Raw genomic sequence first — 20,974 nt, forward strand, 5'->3', positions numbered from 1 at the left:
CAAACTAATTTAAAAGCGTCGAGGGGCTAATTTTGCAACTCCTCATCCCTTCACTTCAAACGGTATGAGGGTTGGTGCCAAATTAATCTAAAAGCACCGAGGGGTTCATTTCATGACTCCTCGTCCCTTTGCCTCAAAAGGTATGAGGTCGGCTCCAAACTAATCTAAAAGCACCGAGGGGCTCATTTTGCGACTCCTCGCCCTATCACCTCAAAAGGTATGAGGATTGACATCAAAGTAATCTAAAAACTCTGAGGGGCTTGTAAGGGACCGTGACGCCTAAGAGGGGAATTGAATTAGGCAACTAAAAATTCTACTTCTAACTATGGCCTCTATTTTTCACCTTAACAAAACCTATGCAATTAAATAAACTATCTAAATGTGCAACTACGGTTTTGCTAGTGTGTTGCTATCTCTACTGCAAAAGAGTTATCAATCCTAGATTTCAATCCTATCAACTAGCTTATCAACTAAGCTAGGAAAGTAAAGCACACAATCAAGGTAGCAATATAAAATGAGATAGAGATGCAAACTCCCGTCGATGACTTCGGTATTTTTACCAAGGTATCGAGAAGCATGCAAGCTTCCCTCTAGTCCTCGTTGGAGCCCCTCGCAAGGAATCCCTCGCAAGGGCCAAGCTCCTAGTCAGGTAACTCCATGGATAGCCCCGGGTCTTTCCCATGCGCAAGTGAGTCTCCGGTGTGCCTCTCTCGGACCGCTCCCTGCCGTCTTCACTATCAAGCTTCCGGCCGAAACACCTAGTGGCACTTTGATAACCGCATTTCACGATGAGTTTCACCCCTCTTAATAGTACGACTATCTATCCTAAGTCCACTCACACTCACTTGGTGTCTTGAGTGGCAAAACAAAATGCTCCTATCAAGTATACCTTTGCCTTGAGCTAATTTTGTTTTTCTCTTTCTTTTTTACCAAGTTTGGAGCTTGGTCACCATCATCACATGTCCACCAATGTACATCACCATGGACTTCATCTTTGCTCCATCACTTGGTGTGTACTAACCTATCTCATATTCACTTAGTACCAAAGGTTAGTACTTAGGGTTTCATCAATTAACCAAAACCAAACTAGGACTTTCACTCGGCCCCTCGCCCCAAAAAGGTATGGGTCGAAAGTAATCTAAAACAGCCGAGGAGCTCTCTTCGCTACCTCTCGCACATTTCACCCCCATAAAAAAGAACAAGATAAGACACTAAAGTGATCATACTGACACTAAAGCATCAAATCCCATCAGGGCACTCTCTCCAAGAATTTCATCATTCACATCGCTTTCGCTCCCTACCTTGCTATTGAAACTTCAACGACCCATTGTTTGAGACTTTGGTTGAGATACGGTGAGGAGCTTTGCCACTTACTTCGGCAAACTCAACACCAACCAACCCAACATTTATTTTTTGGAAAAGGGCCTTGCCACCGATTTTGCTGTCACCAACAAGGCCTTTGCAAACATACCGATGATCAGCTTCAGCACCGACTTCGGCCAATTTGACACCACCTATACCAACCTATCATCGAGGGGTTTCACCAGCTACTTCGACGTCATCAACTATGCTTTCACCAACATATCAGTGAGCAGCTTCACCACTAACTTTGGCTAACTTGACTCCACCTACGCCAACCTATCAGCGAGGGGCTTCACCAACTACTTTGGTATCGTCAACTATGCCTTCACCAACATATCGACAAGGGGCTTCGCCATCGAATTTGGCAATAAACAACACTACTTCCTCCAACATTTTGGCAAGGGGTTTCGCCACCGACTTCGAGGTCATCGACTACGCCTTCGCTAACATTTCGATGAGGGGCTTCACCAACGACTACGACATCATCAACAATGCCTTCATCAACATTATTTTGGAGCAGGGGGATCGTCATCAACATCTTAAGATAGTGTCACAGAGGTTCGAGAGAGGGTTGCCACCGAAGTCTAGGCAAAGATAAAATCATCCATAGACTATCTTTGTATAGACGTGAGTTGTGTGCTAGGTCTAAGTTGTAATTGGGCCACACTTAGTTGCATTCGGCTATTAGGTCTTGTGCTCTTGAGCAAAACCGAATAGCTGAGGGGTTACTATTGGGGGTGTGTCATTTGTTATGGACCCCCATTTAGCATGTTTGGGGCCCAATTATATAGCCAAGGGGCTTGTAGATAATGTTTAGCGCCCATTTGTAGCCCCTAGAGGTTTTTTTAAACACAAGCGCGACCATGGAAAATAATAAAAACCTCCCCTCCCACCTCTCCTATAAAAGGGAGAGATGGGCAAGGTGGAGGGGGACCTTGGGCCATCACTCATATGGCTCCACTTCTCATTCTTCACTCCCTCTCTCTATGTTCGGTTGTAAAACCAACCATGTCTATCTACGTGCTTTAAAAGATATTCTCGATCTTCAGTTTGTAATCCTGATATAAATAAAGAAACAAGTAATGTTTCTTTTTAGAGAAGTAAGAATGCCAAAAAAACATTAATCATATATAGACGCGATAAGTTATTCCTCAACCATGATGTGTTCATGATCAAAAATAAAATAAAAGTCATATTAATGCGGTAGCTATTAACATTCACAACCAACCTATAATGCACACACTTACCAGGTTGAGCATAATAAATAGTACTAATAGAAATCATTCTCAAGTGATCTGCTAGTAGGCGATATGTCGTATCAACTTGGTAGGTATCATCATTACTAACTTTACCATAGTAGTGATCAACTCCATCACCAACGCCCTGCATTCACATATGCATTTAAGTCATTATAACATGTTATTCACATAGTACCATGGGAAACAACAGAAAAAATAACCAGAGATATCATAAGAATATAATGGCTTGTTTTGGTCTAAAGGATAGAAGCTAAACATTCAACATTCATCCCTATTATAACATGCCTCATATGCAAAGGTCCTAAAACACTATCTTCCTACCAATTGAACTAAAAATTAAAAAAATACATATGTTAGTACAACAAGAACATTGTGTAGCTATAAAACTTAATAATTGATTATACATAAGAAGTTCATTTATGTATGCAAAAGATCATAATCATTAGCAAAAAATAAGAGGATAACCTACATAAACACAAGAGGTCAAATCTCAACAATCTATCATCATTTATGTTTGGAACAGAAGCGGTATTGTCTTCGCTGTCAGAAAAATCAAAAAGAATTCTAACACTTGGCCCACATGGACCAATGTCACCAGACATCCAAAAATCAGTCTATTCAACAACAAAATATAGAACATGGTAGTTCAATTTCCACATAAATTAAAAATTCAGATTGAAAATCTGTCTGTTCGCTTGAATTGGTTCAAGTAGGTATGAATAAGTGGCACTGTAGAGTTGCCGGCGTCAATCAATGGACTAGGTGACAACGGTGTGTAGTGATTTATTTCGAAATGGGAGAAAAAAGTATCATGGATACGTTTCACCAACCAATCCAGCGACGGCGCCATCGCTTGAGAGTTGGAGGATGGGAGGCGTATGGAGGGCAGATCGGAGGCGAAGAGGGCAGAGGCGCAGGGGAGGTTGGTGATGTAGGATGGCCAGAGGCGGTGCTCCTGAGAGATGCAGACGGTGGTAAGGCAGGCGTGACTGCGCGGGAGGCCTAAGGACCTCCACAGTGTACTATTGAACCGATGTTCGAAATGACTTTTGGGGTTTCAAAGATCACTTCTACCTGTGCAAGAACACTACAACCACCGATGCTTGAAAAAAATTCCTGGCTTATTAAACAATTGTTGCGGGTGTTGAAAAACTAGAGTAGTACAAGTAGACCAGCGAGTGGAAAAGTTTTAATCATATATTGTGGGTCCCACTACAAGGGAGAGTGATGTTTCACACTGTAGCATTTACTAGCGAAGCTAGCAATTTTCTAACGTAAGGCAATGGTAGTGAGGCTACACGCTGTGGAGGGCCTAAGAAGCAGATCCAAACAGGGCTAGTGGTGAAAAGGTGGATAGAAAAAAGGCAACCCTAGTTCGGGAACAAGGCCGCATGCACACCTGTTCACATTGTTTTAGGGCTTTTTCCATTTATTTTAGGTGGGTAGCTTTGTTCCTTTGTCTCACTCAGATTATTGGACCAATAGAAACGTGCGATAAGCAATAGAGCGGCTAGGGAATTTAAGGGCATATTTGAATTCATTATGATTATAATAATCAATTAAAATAATCTAATTATGATACAAAAGACTAGATTATGAGGTAGATTATTATATTCACACCGGATTACAATAGTCCTATAATCCACCTGAGATCCACTTTTTAGAGATTATTATAGATATTTCTCAGTTGAACTAACACTTTGATTATTATAATCCATAATCCATATAATCATATCTAGAATATAGATTTTAGTAATGCAGTTGTAATCCAAACATACCCTAAATTAGTCCATCACTAAAAATGATTCAGTAAACCAATTGGTAGTAGCAATTGTGTGTAAGTGTATTGACATGAGCAGTAATTTAGTAGCAATAACAGTCTGTCTATACTGCTACTACTGTAATTAGCTACCCTTAGTCTTGTTTTTCCTTAGTTGTAGCAGTCTGCTTGTTGTATGTTGGTTTCAGTAATTGTTCTCGAGTTAGTTAGCTTGTAATAGTGTGCATGTTAACTCTAGCTTGCTGATAGTTTTTCATTTATTAGCCTTGCCTTATTTTCTTTTCTCGAGTAAGTTAGCAGTCTGCTTGTAGCAGTCATTCTGTCCAGCTACTTATTTTCTTTTGTGTTTTGTTCATTTGCAGGTTGCAGCTTTGCAACGAGCAAGACAAGTGAGGGACATGGTAGCTTGGCCCTTGCTGACAGATTTTTCGCGAGGTGCAGTTCTGCTTTGTGTTGAAAATTAGGATGAGACAAGCAACTAGAAGACATGGTGATTTTGATACCACTGATGAGATCAATACCCTTCGTCCTTTGCTTTTTAATGAAGGAGTAGGTCATTCCTTAACTGTAGTTACCTTCAGAATGATTAGTATTTTGGCTTCAGACCATATGTTATTATGACCTGTGATTTAGTCGTGTGAGTACTTCATGTAGAGTATCCAATGGTACTATGTTGATTATATCATGAATGTAAACCGTATGTGTTATGTGCGTGGCCTATAATCTACATTGTATTTGTCGAGATGTTGCTTAATGTAAAAATTGTATGTGTTATGTGGGCTGAAACAGGATGTAAATGGGCTGAAAATATATTGCAAATGGGCTGAAAATAGATTGAAAATGGGCTGAATACAGGTTGAAAATTGCCTGAAAATAGGCTAAAAATGGTCCATCTTTGATGTTGGGCTGTTAATAAATGAGCCGGGGTGCCCATGGCATCATCCACATAAGCATCTATATAAGCATCCATGATGATGTGGCAATTCATCCATAATGGTTATTTTTTGTCATAGGAAATGGGTTTGGGCTGGGCTAACTAGGCCTCGGGATCTACCGTGACGGTTTGAGACCGTAACCGATTCCATTAATCCGTGATGGTTTTTGGTAAACCGTCACGTGGTTTAATCCATGACGCTCAATCCATGATGATTTTGAAACCATCATAGATGTTGTATAGTGACGGTTTTTTGTGATCCGTGACAGAAATTTTCCATCATGGATTAACAGGTGTCCTCTAGTGAGAACTCTAATTTTACATTTTCTCACTTGGTGATAAATAAAATAGATTGTAATAGTAATTGCTTAAAGTAAAATAGCGAAAACAACTAGCCTGTTCGCTTAGCTGATAAGCCATAGCTGAAAGTACTGTTGGCTGATTTGTTGCGAGAGAAAAACATTGTTTCGGCTAAAACAAACAAGCTAAAAAGTACGGATTATAAGACAAGCGAACAAAGCCTATATTAAATCCTCGAAGTCCTACGAAAAAGATATAAGAGCTATACCAGAACTCACATAGGCTTCTTTCGGAACTCCAAGACTAGCTTGACTCGACTAAAACTCCCAACTAATCTATCCTAAGAGAATGTCCACCGGATCTCTTATCCTACATCTCCTAAAACAAGATATACGAGATTTTTCATCCGCCATCTATCCTATTTCATTCACCCACCATCCAAACTATTTTTACTGTCTCCTCCAACATATCTCTTACCCACCTCTCCTAAAAGACCTCCTCTCATACATGGTCCACATGGTAGCGAGTGAAGTCTTTTTTTTCCATGGCACGCAGGAACCAGTACCAGAGTGAAGCGAGCAGTAACTGAGCGGTGCCCTCAAGAAACAGAAGTAGTTGGTCAAAGGATCTATAGATGGTTAGAGAGGGTGAATAGCCTACTAAAATTTCTTTCGATGACACAATACTTGCCAAGTTTATTAGAATAAGAGATGATCCTAAAAGCAACCACATGCCTAGCATATTCACTTCAAAACAAGCCTTTATTACACAATTCTAGTAGCAAGGTTTTCTTCTACAATTAAGCACATAAGCTACTAGAGGCTAACAACTACAACTAGTGAGCTACACAAGTAAAGCTACTAAACTACTCTACTCACTGGGAGAGCTACTACTAAAACTACTCAAGCAATTACACAAGCACAAGTATGAATGTAAAGCACAAGTGTAGGAGTGATGAAAGGTCCTAAATGGCTATAGGGGATGAATAGCCTAATTAAAAAATCTACAAATTCACTAGAGCAAAATGGTTAGTGAGACAAATAGCGATAAATACGGTTTTGCTCTAGCTCTAATTGAAAAGGCAAGCTACCTACCAAATATCTAGTTAGCTTCAATCTCTATGGCACACAATCAAGTAACTAGGCTAAGTTGCTACTTCTAACACTAGTGAGCTAGCAAGAATTAATTTTACAACTAATTATACTAAGCTACTCAACTAGCAAGGCTACCAACAAGCTCTACACAAAATATGAACTAGACAATGTAAAAAGCAAGTGTACAAGTGTGCAAACCGAGCCGGGCAAGCGTCAATTAAATGAATACCAAGAATATCAATTGACACAATGATTTATCCCGAGGTTCACTTGCTTGCCAGCAAGCTAGTCTCCATTGTGATGGCCTATTCACTTGGTGGTTCACGCGCTTATAGGCATCACGCCTAGCCCAACACTTGGGCGCCATAAGAACCAACACAAATGAGGGCACTCAACGTCACGAGCAATCCACTAGAGTACCTTTTGCGATCTCCCGTGGGGATAACGTCAAGAATCCCTCACAATCACCATGATCGGAGCTGACCGCAATCATTAATAGCCGCTCAATGATCCCACAAACTTTGGGCCAGTTAGGTGTCTGCAAACACCAAGAGTAACAAAAATTCCACCGGCCCAATACGCTCTTTTAGTGCCACAAGATGCAAGAACACTAAACAATGCACTAGAGGCTCTTCAATCTCATTCAAATGATGAAATCAAGTGTCAAAGTGAGTGGAGTGAGTTTTTCAGCTCTCAAAGGGTTTGGACAAATGTAAGGCTGGCCACACCACACCATCTATTTATAGCACAGACTCCAAATAGAGTCGTTACACCCTTGGAGCAACTTTCTGCGTGTTCACCGGACAAGACGGTGTCACACTGGACAAGATGGTGTCACACCGGACAGCCTCTCCGGTGACCCTAATGGTCGAATTTCAACGCCTAGTTGCGCCAGTGACACCGGACAACTTATCCGGTGCACTGGACAACCTTAGTGGTGATCCTAGTCTGAAAAACCAAGCCTCTAGAAATTTAGGGCAGTGCCCTTGGCGGTGCTCACGAAGTCCCCGAAAACACATCTCTCTAGATTTTTATGGTGGTGTGCATGGCGGTGCACTGGACAGCCTATCCGGTGAACACCGGTCATGGCGGTGACTAGGCCAGGACTTGGGCTCACTTGGCTACTTGGTAGCACTGTCCGGTCCCACCGAACAGCCTGTCCAGTGCCACTCAGGTGGCGACACCGACAACCCAAAACCCCTTTTGCAAGCGTTGCTAACTCTAAAATGTTTTCACAAACATGTTTAGAGCCACGTTAGCATTTCCAAAACATTTTTCATAAATATTTTCACTTTCGACATGCACTAGGCCTATATGCAATGCATAATATTCCAACACCTAGTGGCACTAGATGACTAAATTGTCTAATAGAGCTCCCCTCTTAATAGTACGACCATCTTTTCTAAATCCAATCACGCACTCTATTGCGTCTTGATTGGCAAAACAAAATCCCTATTTATAACCTTTGCCTTTATCTCCATATGATTTTGTTTTTCTCTTTCCTCTTTTCCAAGTTGGAGCACTTGATTATCATCATCACATGTGGCCATCTCCATCATCCTTGAGTGCCACCGAGCTCCATCACTTGGTGTGAACCAACCTATCTCATGTCACTTAGAGCAAAGGATTAGTTCACTTAGGTTTCATCGATTATCCAAAACCAAACTAGGGCTTTCAGGTGAGCAAGCCGACGAGGACAAGTGACACAAGATTTTCCTCAAGGTTCGGTTGCTTACCGGTAACCTACTCCCTGTTGAGGCGAGTCCTTTAGACTACCGCTTAAGCCTCGTGAGCACCCAAGCTTGGCCATTCAACGTGGGCACTTGTGTAGAAGCTAGCTTGTCGATGTAACACCCCAATGTTAAGCATGTGCAAATTTGAAATAAATCAAATAAAAAAAATAGGAAATCCAATTTTGTTGAACTCCTCAAGAACAGCTCTACATAGTGAACATATAAAATCACATGCTTTTGTATAGAGTTATAGGTGTACTAATAAATCTAGGGTTTACTGTGTTTAATTAGTAGAACATGTTTTATTAGTCCAAATGATGTGAAATTTTTTTGGTAGCCTACTCTTGGTGTGTATGGTCTGTAGTAAAAACTTCATGTTCAATTGATGTCATATGACTAAGTTATGATTTATCTTGCAAAATGCTTGTTTAAAGCTTTATACATAATTAAAACTAAAAATGGAAAACATGTGTCCTAAGGGTAGAATTACCGTTGTAGTACACTATGAACACATAATATCATTGTAGTGTTACAGAAAATGTTGAGATTATGATTATCAAGTGTCACATATTTACTTACCAATTAAATATTAACTAAATATTAGTGATTAATTGGCTTATCCAGAAATTATGAAATTCAAACAATAGCTTTAATTTGTTGATATTTTCCACTCGTAAAATTTCTAGCTCCAAAAGAGATATTTGGATAGGATCTTTTAATTAGGGTTTATATTAAATAAACTAATTAGGATAATAGATGATTATGGTAAACATGGGTTTAGGTTTAATATGAACAAATGCCTAGTTGCATGTTCAGTGTTGCTACCAAGGCTACATGTCTAAGATCAGGATAACATGTTATAAGAGAGTGAGATATCACCATTATGCCTCAAAATAAACCAAATGTCTTCCATAGATATGTAGATCAATGTCCACATATGAGCCTGGTGTGATGCCTATATGTGTATATAACATACATGTAACATGTTAATGGTTTGTGTATGAGTGATTGAAGGACTGAGTAGGTAACCGGAGGGTGGGGTGAATGGGCACCAATTAAAATTCTTTCATAAGAACTTGGCCTATGTCCCAAACCAAACCCAAAGCACTTTTCCCTTCCCTTGCAGGTCACACAAGGCAACTAGTGACAAGATGAACCTAGAGGTGACCAGCATAAACCTAGAGAAGCATCGAAAGCAAAGCTAGAGAGAAACAAGCCATAGTCCCGGAAAAACTCCAAACCACGGAAGTTTCCGGCGTGGAGGTTCTTCCCAAGAGTGCTGAAGTTCTCCGTTCTACCTAAATGAAAACAACAGCGCTGAAAAACATGGAAAACTTCAAAAACTCGTCCAAAACAAATCCGACCACTCCCAAATTTTGCACACATCTCTACTAGGATACTACGAACTTATCCCCAAAGATCTCCACAACAAGCTCAAAGCTTGGGCTGGAAATACGAATGTTTATATTCAAATGGGGTTTTTAAAATATTCTAGAGAGGTTTTGGGGATACTCGTTGGAAATTAATAGAGACATGGCCTAATCATGTTCCCAAAGATTCATAGCACCCAAGACACAATTGAAACAAGTTCCAAAAGCTCAGCTCAAAGATTTCTCAAGAAACTCACCAAAAAGCAAGAATTAAGAAGTTTTGGGGCTTGGAACCAAGAGCTTTGAAGATGGGCTTCAAGAGATGATTTAGAAATGTTCCAAGGGTCCCAAAGACTCCTAAAACATGCTCAACAATCAGTCAAAAGAGCCGGATGAAAGTCATCAAAAAATGACCACAAAAAACATCACAACAAGAAAAAAACCGGAGAAGGGAAAGGATGAACTCGAGATTTTAGAGAACAACTTGATTGAATTACTAAGAGATCATCTTTACAAGATCAGGTCTAGCCTCCTCCCTTCATTCTCCTTCTAAGAATGGAAAACTAGAGCAACAGGTGCTTAATACTCTCTCTACTTCTAATCGCATCTAAACAAGATGCACTTGACTAGCCTAAGGAAATGACATGGGGTGAGAGAGATGGCTATGGGCAGCTACTACCCTATTTATAGGGCTATTAACCAATTCCAAGAGTGCCCCTAGGTTTAGACTTGAACCACTTAAGATAACCACGGGGTGAACTGGTCCAAATTGGTTTTCAAGCCGCGAACGACCATGGGCCCTTCAGGTGGTCGCTTGGCCTCGATGCAAGCTCTCCGATGATGCCACGTGCTGCTCCAAGATCCTTCCCAAGGTTTTAAGGCCCAAACCTAGCAAACCAGTCGTCTGTAGTTTTTGTTGTCCAGAGGAGGTTGCTTGTTACCTTGTGGTTGCGGGTGTTGCTTGAATTGATTTTGCTGTTTGACTCTCTTGCGGAGGTCGTTGTCTGATCTGCAATATTTCTCGAACACATTAAGAAGTCTTCGATAGACGAGGGATTTACTCTTGCTAGATGACCTGCGAAGGGTCCTATGCGAAGACTTTTTATGGCTGCTTTGATAATGACTTCTTCTGGTATGTTTGGTGCCTTTGCTTTAAGATGTACAAATCTTTGGTAGTATTGCTTGAGTGATTCTTTGGGTTGTTGCTTGCACTGAAAGAGGTCAGAGGATGTTAGGGATTCGTTTGCGAAGCCTTGGAAGTTTGCCATTATCTTGTCCTAGAGGTTTTCCCATGAGTATATGGACTTGGGCTTTTGCATCGGGTACCATGCAAGAGCATCTCCTTTGGCTGCGATGATGAAGGATTTGGCCAAGACTATCGCTGCCCGCTTTGCGGAGGCTATTGCAGCTTCATAGCTCATGAGAAATTGACGGGGGTTGGTTTGGCCATTGTACTTTGGTAGGGATATGAGTTTGTAAGTGGATGGCCACGATGAAGTTTGCAGGCCTTCGGATAATGGGGATTTGTTGTCTATTGGTTTGGAGGGTGGTGTCGGGTTATGCAAGGTTTCGAAGGCTTGTTGAATTTGTGGGTTTGGCTGCATGGTGGTTTGGTTCTGTATGCTTGGCAGAGGATTGTTTGGGGTATTGGCAGACAAAGGTTGATTTGCTTGAATTGGGATCAGAGTTTGGATTTCTGCATGCAGGACCGCAAGCTGCTGTTTAACTTCGGTTGCTTGCTGCGTTGCGAGGGTTGCTCTCTCGCTCATGGCTGCTACTGCGGCCAGTCTGTCTCTTTCCTACTTTGCTCTTTGCAACTCAGCCTACAGCTGCTGGAGTTGCTGCTCTGGTGTGGGATCGGGGGCTGATTGCGCTACTGCGCTTCGAGCGAGCAAAGGCTCATTGCTCGGAGGCTAGGCCTTCGCATGACTGAGCATGATTACCAATGCACAGTTCTCTTATCGAGCCAAAAAGTGTTCGTCTTATTGATGCAAGAGCTCCCTTTTATAGGGTATACATGCAATTCCTTATACATTAATACCCTCCACCTTCTCCAGAATATGCTGGAATATTCCTGATTGTATTACATCCACGGTCACAAGGGCTGAACGGTCATTCTCTCTCACAACTGCCTCGCCAAATGGGCCCTTGTCTAGCCACCGCTGGGCCTGCTGGGTCGTCAGTTCTATCTATAGGATCCTTAACGCGAAGGCCTCCCACGCCTAGTTATCGAAGGTCCCTCAAGGGCCCTTCAAGCCGAGGCCTTGGTACCTTTCGTGAGGCCTTCGCCGTACTCCTCCTACCACTATTGATCCTGGCTTTTGCCTCCCCCGAAGGCAGCAGCCTTCACGCCACGTGAAGGAACCTTTGATGCCTGTCTTGCTCCTCGTTGCTTTGGGACCCGTGGGTCCATTCTAGATGCTCCGCCGTAAACCTGCGCCCAAGATAAAACACATGTAGGTCGGGTGTAGTGACATTAGCGAACCTCCGGGCGCGAGGCTTTATATATCTAAATCTCTACGACTAAAACATTCGTAGACCAATCGTCCACACGGTGTGCGATCGCTCGCCTGCCCGCACGCTTCCCCCGGCGCAGCAGAGATATCTATCTACAACTAAAGAAATTTACAGCGCAATCATCAACGGCAGAACGAAACCTACCTGCGACAAATTGGAACCAGATCCTCTAACTTCACCCTCGATGACAGCAGAGTGCAGTCGAAGTATCAGGACCGTCAGCTGCGGATCGGACGATAGCTCTGCAATTCCCTGCAAAAGTGACATGGGTTGCACAAAAGCAAGGCCCATCGTAGCCCACGGGTCCTGCCGAGGGCCGCATCGTCGCCGCTCTCATGCCGAGCGGCACGCCTTCGCCGTCCCTGGCTGAGCGCCGTCGCCGTCCTGGACCCTGCTGGGCTGCAGCGTTTCCACCTCGCCCACGTCCTGCACACCTTATACCAGTGCCCAGCTTGAGTTTGGCTAGCTGCAGACATGGCTCCTGTCATAGGAGCTTTTTCAATTGCTGATTGTTGCAAATTCAGAGATGCACACAATGTTCTGGTGTTCTCTGTCATCCAGTAGGTGTATATGACCTTATTGCTGGTCATATGAACTTTACAATTCTCTGAATTTCAGGAGGCAGGAGGCATTCATACAAATTTGCAAAAAGATATTCAGAACGCACCAAATATCCATGCTACTAGCATTCAGCAATAACATTGATTGCCCCCTGCAAAATAAAAGGTTCAGAAAAACAATGTATGGTTCAGAGAAACAGTCTATCACTTTGAAATATTACAGTTAATACTTTGAAACACAATTTGTACATCTAGTCATTCATTTTGATAATTCAGTGGTCACATTCTCACATGTTTAGTCATAATATCTCTTTACAATCTCACAATCCTATGTAACCACTCTGCTATTGAACTGCCAACAATCAGCTCTGCTATTTACAGACCATTCTGAACATCTGAATAGCATGGGACACACTCTGAACATTTGACAGTCTAAAACTGCAAGGACGTCAAGAATATCCATGGCGCATCCATGCAAGAAACCCGTTCATGCTTGCAAGCAAGCCTAGCTCTCGTGTAGGCATGATCTACTTGCCGTGAGCCCACGGCCTGCTGCTCGCTAACTTCGCCGGCACACGGAGCAGACCAAGTCGAGCATTCAAAGGCGAAGCATGGCGCGGCACACGGCAGCGAGCGGCGGCGCAGCAAACGGCGGAGAGCAGCAGCGCGGCGCCTAGGTTCTCGTCGAGGGAACTTGCGGATGCGGCCGCAACTCGACGAGCTGTCGACAGCGTGGGCTGTAGTTGGGCCGGACCGGACTGGAGGCTGTGAACGCACCCGTAAGTGCTAGCCAGATGCGCGGACGTCCGATTGTGAAGGAACGACGATCCTTCATCCACTGCACCCGGCAGTCATCCAAGTCGAAGTTAGAGGATCTTGTTCCGACAAAATTACCGTCGGGCGCTCCCACCCTCTCGGGAAGAAAGCTCGGATTCCGCAAATCAAATCCACTGCTGCCCTCGCCTGCGCACTTGCCCTCGCCTTCGGCAGTCGTCCTCCTCCTCGCGCCCCACACTTGGCTGGCCTCCGTCGTCGCTATCGCCCTTGCAGTCCTGCTCGGAGCGCGGGCTACTGATGGGCCTCGACGACGATGGCAGCGGTCAAGGCAACGCCGCGCCCGCGCCGGAATCCCACGCCTTCATCGTCGTCTTCCACCGCGCCGCCGAGCCCTCCACTTGCCCACGCGGAGGCCGCCGCCGCCGCCCTTCGCCATGCCGACCTCAACACCCACAAGCAGCCGCAGCCAGGACCACCCTCGCCGCGCCGGACGGATCTGCCCCAGCCGTGCCTCCTGCTCTGCCTGCCGGAGGCAGCGGTCAAGGCAGCGCCGCGCCCGTGCCGGAAGCCCACGCCTTCATTGTCGTCCTGCACCGACCCGCCGAGCCCTTGACTCGCCGGCGCCCTTCGCCACGCCGACCCTAACAACGACCAGCGCCGCGGCTAGGACCAGCATCGCCGTGCCAGACGGATCTGCCCTGGCTACGCCTCCTGTTCCTCTTCACCGCCTCCACAGCGCTGAGCCGGTGCTAACAAACTTTGAGGTAGTTGACAGCCCAATCACCAGATTTTCGATGCATCTGCATACAGCACAGCACATCTTCTCCCAGCCACCATTGCCGCTATTCAGAACTTGATTTTGTTTGCCCCTTCCAAAAAAATATTTGTAGCAGAAAAGGCTCCAACAACGTGAACAACAATAAAGGTATTAAGACACATGAACTAGCATAAATTTCAGTTATTTCAAATAGGTAACAAATGCTTCTTGTTCTGTTAGGCCCTGTAGCACATAGCAGCTCAGAGTTACGGTTTGGCTCAGGGTCTGCAGAAAGAAGACCGGAACATCCAAACTCTTCTAGGCGAAGTACTATTGCTGCACATTTGCTCCATAAGTTTATCTGAATTTTGGACATCCTCTGTACCTTTGCAAGAAATAATTTAGATAATATTTTGGACCATGGAGCACTGGAGATATGCACTTGATACCCTAGCATGTAGTCAGTGTGGTTGAGCCATTTGCGCATCTGAATTTAATTTGCATCATGATAGGTGAAGATTAACTTTTCTAGGATCTGAAAACTTATAACTGTTATCACACATTTGTGGTATGTACGTAAGGCTGGACGAAAAACTCGAAGCTCGTTAGCTCGCTCGGCTCGTGGCTGGCTCGACTCGTCTCGGCTCGGCTCGTTAATATAACGAGCCGAACCGAGCCAAGATTTTAGCTCGTTAGCTATAACGAGCCAACTCGAGCCAGCTCGCGAGCCGCTCACGAGCTAAATGAGCCAAGCTTCCAGGAAAAAAGTATCATTTAAGGTTGTTAGATGCATAAATACTATAGTATTTTATTATACTTGTATATATATTAGCGCATATTAATTTTTTTATTCAATTTAAGGTTGTGAGATGCATTTCTTTTGTATTATTATTATTCTCAAACTTTAGATAAATACAAATATTATATTTTGTGTATTTTTTATACATGGCTCGCGAGCTTAACGAGCCAGCTCGAGCTTTTAACGAGCCGAGCCGAGCTGGCTTTCTGGCTCGTTAGGATAACGAGCCGAGCCGAGCTAGCTCGTTATCTTAACGAGCCAGAACGAGCCGAGCCGAAACGAGCCGAGCCGGCTCGTTATCCAGCCTTATATGAACATGGGCCTTACAGGATTCGTTTCATGATCTGACTAAAATATTATTGGGCATTAAACTGATTGGATTTATATTTAGAGATTCCTCATGTTTAGAGATTCGGAGATTAAGAGAATTGTGTGTCATTGCCTTGGAGTCACGAAAATATGATAACAACAATGAATTATGTCAATTTACATGAAAAATATTATTGAGCGAGCTTTATTGGGCAGTAAAACAGGATAATTTTAGGTAAAATATTTCAGTTTGATATGGTTGTGTTAATTACTGTTAACTTTTCTTCAATTTGAAGCCTTGCTTCAGGTCAGTTAAGACCTTCCCATCACATTGTTAGCAGCAGCAGAGAGGCAGGGGCCGTTGGCCGACGACGACAGCAGGACCACGCTTGCCGACGATGACAGCAGCACCCCGCTGGCCGCTGCACGCCTGCAGCCGTCCGCTGGCCGCACTGTAGCACAGTAGCGACGCTACATGATTTCTATAGAAGTTTAAGGGATGCATACTGGAGTTTTTGTGAACACAAGTGGAAAGGCCAGTGCATATTTGTGTTGGGCACGAGTAGATAACTTAGTTAACTACAAATTTGCAGTGTCATTTAGATATGTTTTGGCACATCTGCAATAAGTGAATAGTGAGCTGACTATGACTAAGGGAAAGCATTTCAACGAGTTCATGTTGAGGGGCAGCAACATGAATAACACACAGCAGGTTTGTTACTATGTCTTGGTCTTATTTGTCAAAGTTCAGTTGAAATAAGTTCTTGGCCACACATATTCTTGGGGTAGGGCAAACCGCTTCCTTGTATTGTCGGTCTTTTGTGCCATCTTTGATGCAATGCGCATCGATGGTTCAGGAGCAACAGAGTATAAGCATTGAAAGGAGCCTGAGTGCTATATTTGATGCAATCCGCGTCGATGGTGCAGGAGAAACAGAGTATGCGCATTGCAGAGAGGAGCCTGAGACGATGTGACAACAGGAGGGTCATTGCATCGATGGTGTGCATCCATTGACCTCTCACAGGAACAAAAATTTTCATGATCCTATTGCCTTGAAATTTTGTCGATCAAAGTACATGTTATCCCATGACAATTATGTTATCCTATAACAATCCTTTAACTCCCGGTGCAACGCACGGGCACTTACCTAGTATAATATAAATCTAGATGTATAACAAAAATAATATATCTAGAAAAAGTGATAATAACTTCTTACAATTCAGTAAGTAGCACACACACGCGCCCTCTTCCTGGCATGTGGGCCATTTCCTACTTTTTTAATTACAGTGATTAGGGGGATGTTTATTAACACGTACATGCAAAAACAGCTCACACAGACGTGCATAAGTTCATTCTCCTCTCTTCTCACTAATTATTTTTTCTTCCCCTTTGCATTGATCTAAGGCTCTAAGCCACCAACTATAATGCTTCTTTGCTTCAATTGTTCTAACAGAGTTGTTCCGTTTGTGAATAATTTTCAGTTGAATCATCATGGGAGCAGAAATTGCTTTGCACTTTTCCGTGTTGCTTTCTTGAGCAGATCAATTGCATAACGTCTTTGTGACAATAGAGAATCCCACCTTTCTCCTGCTTAACCTGAATGTCCAAAAAATATTGAAGTACCATCAATTTTAAGGGCGCTCAGTCCTCATTTTTTGTGTTAACACGATGACACTGGCCACTGGGCACTAGGGATGAAAACGGTACGGATATTTTCCGACCGTATTCGAAACCGAATCCGTTTAGAGGGGTTGAGATCTGTCTGTATCCGAGTCCGGATATCCAACATCCGATACCGTATCCGTATCTGAATACTCAAATCGCATATTTATGATGTCGATATCCAATCGTATCCTATCCGACATAGTTGACACTATCCGTATTCGAATCCGAATCTGGACAGAAATATGAAAACAAATGTAATATCGGTGATATCCGTCCGTATCCGATCCGTTGTTTAATTGGACTAACTTTTATGGGTTGCAGCACAAACTGCCTGATTGGGACGTACATGGAGTTTTGATCGTCCTAATCAGGCAGTTTGTGCTGCAACCCATAAAAGTTAGTCCAATTAAACAACAGAGAACACGAAACCTACAGCTTCTTTACCTCTTACAACAGACGAAAAAAGCGATGAAAACTATGTGACTGAAAGAGACATATAGCTGTTATATACTAGCATAATTCCTCTTCTCTTCGACACATTATCAATCAAATATAATACAAAAACGCCAAGAGCGATACACACAAGACACCATTAAAGTATTGATGTGCCAGATGCTACTGAGGAGAATATCCAGCGAAGTTTGCTAAGGAAGAGGGGCAAATAAAAGGTTAGCTATAGGGGCCATGGCAGAGAGTTCTTTGGACCTCTGTAACTCGATCGATTTGGAAGCTTCAAAGAGAAAAGCATGGAGAGAGGGTTGTTTCGGCTGATTCTGGTTTTGGTGATGTCTGTACTTGGCTGCAAGGCTGATTGTGATTTTGTGGCAGGTTCGCTACGGTTCACTTAATTATCGAATACTCTTGAATACTCTTTCAGGCATCAAATAAATGATGTTTTGTAGTTGTGATCAACTGTCCCAAACTTGCACATTGAGTTTGAATGTAATGAAATCTCTCTTAACCTTGCAGATGGTGAATACATCAAGGTCAGACGTAAGTGGATCCAAGCCCTTGTTTTATGCATCCACGCTGCACACCTCAACAACATTCATCGACATTAAAAAGTCTTCACTATACATTACGTGTTCACAAATTATATTTCAGGTAGCACATTTGCAGTCCTGATAGTTTTAGCGTTCCTAGTAGTCGGCATCGCCATCGCGATCACCAAATACCTGAGGAACAAGAAGAAAGAAAACGAAACCACTATAGAATCATCACTAAAATCATCACAAGGCAACTACAGGGTACATAAAGGGGAGGTGAACAGCAAGTGGTCAGGCTTGTACAAATTCACCAAGGAGGAGATCGAGAGGGCGATCAACTACGCGAGCAGCAGGATCTACCTTGGCTCCGGTAGCGCAGGTCTGGTGTACCAGGGGGTGCTACCCAGTGGCCAGCTTGTCGCGATAAAGCACATCCACAAGACGGCGATGTCGGGATCCTTCATGAGGGAGGTGGAGCAGCTGTCCAAGGTGAGGCACCCCAACCTGGTGTGCCTCTTCGGCTACTGTGATGAGGAGGGAGATCAGTACCTGGTGTATGAGTACTGTGCCAATGGAAACCTTGCCCAGAACCTACTGAGTAAGGGAAATAGATATATTAGGTTATCATCTAGTATAGCGCTCTCAATCGGTTCATTCTGAAACTAACTCATACAACAATGTTCTGTTCATGATGATTGGCATGCAGGAACTGACTCTGTGCTACCATGGGAAACAAGAGTGAAGATCCTGAGGGATTGTGCATCTGTCCTGAGGTTTCTTCACACACACCCTGATGGATGCATTGTCCATAGAGACATCAAGGTGAAATAATGCTGGTTGAAATTTGCAGGCATAACAAACTGAGGTTGCTTCTGAACCATAACGTGCTATTGCTATTGGAATTGTTGCAGCTCACAAACATCTTGCTGACAGAGAACAAGGCGCCAAAGCTGGCTGATTTCGGGCTGGCAAAAATGCTAGAAATGGAGGAGACCAAGGTGTTCACAGATGTGAGGGGAACCATTGGGTACATGGATCCCGAGTACATCACACACTCCAAGCTCACTTGCGCCAGTGACATATATAGTTTTGGTGTTGTCGCTCTGCAGCTTCTGTCAGGACGGAAGGTCATAGAACTTGACATTGTTGCGCGTGATTCACTTACGAAGAAGGTAAACATATATGATCTTTTATTTCTCAGATGGTATATATGCCAAGCATGTGGAAATGATTCTACAACTTCAGAAGCAACATCTGTTTTTTTCTTCTTCCTTTGTTCATGTTTACTGAGCAAGACCCGGTTATGTTGACGGTATTATGATCCCTTGTATTATCAACACATTTCCTATTTCCATTAAATATTTGACAATATTAAGTTTTCATTTTTTTTGTCTGAAGGCCAAGGATGTAGTGAGTGGGAAAAAGCCACTGGAGGAATTCATTGATCCACGTGTTAGGGATGATGTTATCATAGAAGATTTCGTGTTAATACTGAAAATCGCAGTCATTTGCGTTGCGAGTTCAAGTGTAGGGCGCCCCACCATAAAGGATGTGTTCGAGGAGATGGACAAAGCCTTGAGAAATACAACCATAAAGGTTCAAATTTTATCATCTATTGCACACTCTTTTAAACTGGTCTGTGGTGGATCGATACTCTTAACTAATGTATATCCTTTTTATTTTAATAACCAATCAATTTACAAACTCAATGAATTTTCTTTGGAAACAACACTACTCTAACCTTTGACCACACAAATCTCATATTACTCCCACTGGAGTTACACTGTTGACTACAAAATCCTTGCATTCTAGCTACGATGGGCCGTATTAATATTGTCATTTTGCAGACTAAAGCAAGGAAGGAGATGAATGCAGCAAATTTGATCGGCCAATATGCAAAAGTGTTGGATGTATAGATCGCATTATGCCTTCAGATATTACAACAACCGCATGGAAGTTCCAAGGCCATACTTTCGTCACATGGGTAAAAGGTTCTGACGAAGATGCTCGGCGGTGAACATATTTGACAAAGGTGTGGTTGCACTGTGGTGACTGATGTACCTGCAACACTATTAGTTCTATGATAACAACTGCCTTGCGCGGTTGCCCACATGTTGATACTTAAGGTTCTGTATAAGCACTTGTAATTAAATGAAGTGAAGAACCTATATGTAAAATTCAGTCAAATTTGGGCTAGGTGGGTGCAAGTTAGTATTAACAGTTTTTTATAGTTACTTTTAATGATTAATAGAAGAGATTCCAGGAACATTAGATTGTGTGTAGTGTGCATGTGCTCACTCGAATTGTGATTATTTGTGAATGCCAGCCGTTTCTTTTTCTCAGAGGAGAATTGCAAATGTATCGTTTATTCATGAGAGAGATCACTCTTTAGTTAGCAACGGCAATATACACGGAGAATATGGGGAACAAGTGCCATAAAAATCTAAAATGAAGTACACTACAGTCCAGGCCGATAGATGTATTCAATGCATATTATATTTGGCATCATCAGAGTTCATTCTTCGTTACCAGAAAGTGTACAACCACTACTTGCCTTTGCAGCTTCCTGAAGCGCACTTGATTATTCTCTTGCACATGGCTCTCTATATATATATCTCAGACAAGGTGACAAGAACATACCTGCAGTATTGTAAATCTCCATAGCCATTGAACTGACTCTCCTTGGACTTCCAGGAAGTAGGGAGACATGTGGAGCAGCAAGCATTAGGTTAACTGTTATGAGGTACCAATAATCCATCCAAGTTAGCCACT

General features: G+C 43.1%; 1 long non-coding RNA gene and 1 pseudogene across 1 annotated transcript; both read left to right on the forward strand.

Annotated features, from left to right (window-relative positions):
- Nucleotides 1-13,830: 13,830 nt before the first annotated feature.
- On the forward strand, nucleotides 13,831-16,358 carry LOC136509031 (uncharacterized). Its single transcript, XR_010772199.1, has 3 exons — nucleotides 13,831-14,450; nucleotides 14,577-14,611; nucleotides 14,684-16,358. It is a non-coding gene; the product is annotated as an uncharacterized lncRNA (long non-coding RNA).
- A 1,542-nt stretch (nucleotides 16,359-17,900) lies between these two features.
- LOC136506600 (probable serine/threonine-protein kinase PBL28) lies at nucleotides 17,901-20,118 on the forward strand (annotated as a pseudogene).
- The last annotated feature ends 856 nt before the right edge of the window (nucleotides 20,119-20,974 follow it).

The sequence above is a fragment of the Miscanthus floridulus genome, chromosome 15, assembly GCF_019320115.1.
Source record: "Miscanthus floridulus cultivar M001 chromosome 15, ASM1932011v1, whole genome shotgun sequence".
Taxonomy (NCBI): domain Eukaryota; kingdom Viridiplantae; phylum Streptophyta; class Magnoliopsida; order Poales; family Poaceae; genus Miscanthus; species Miscanthus floridulus.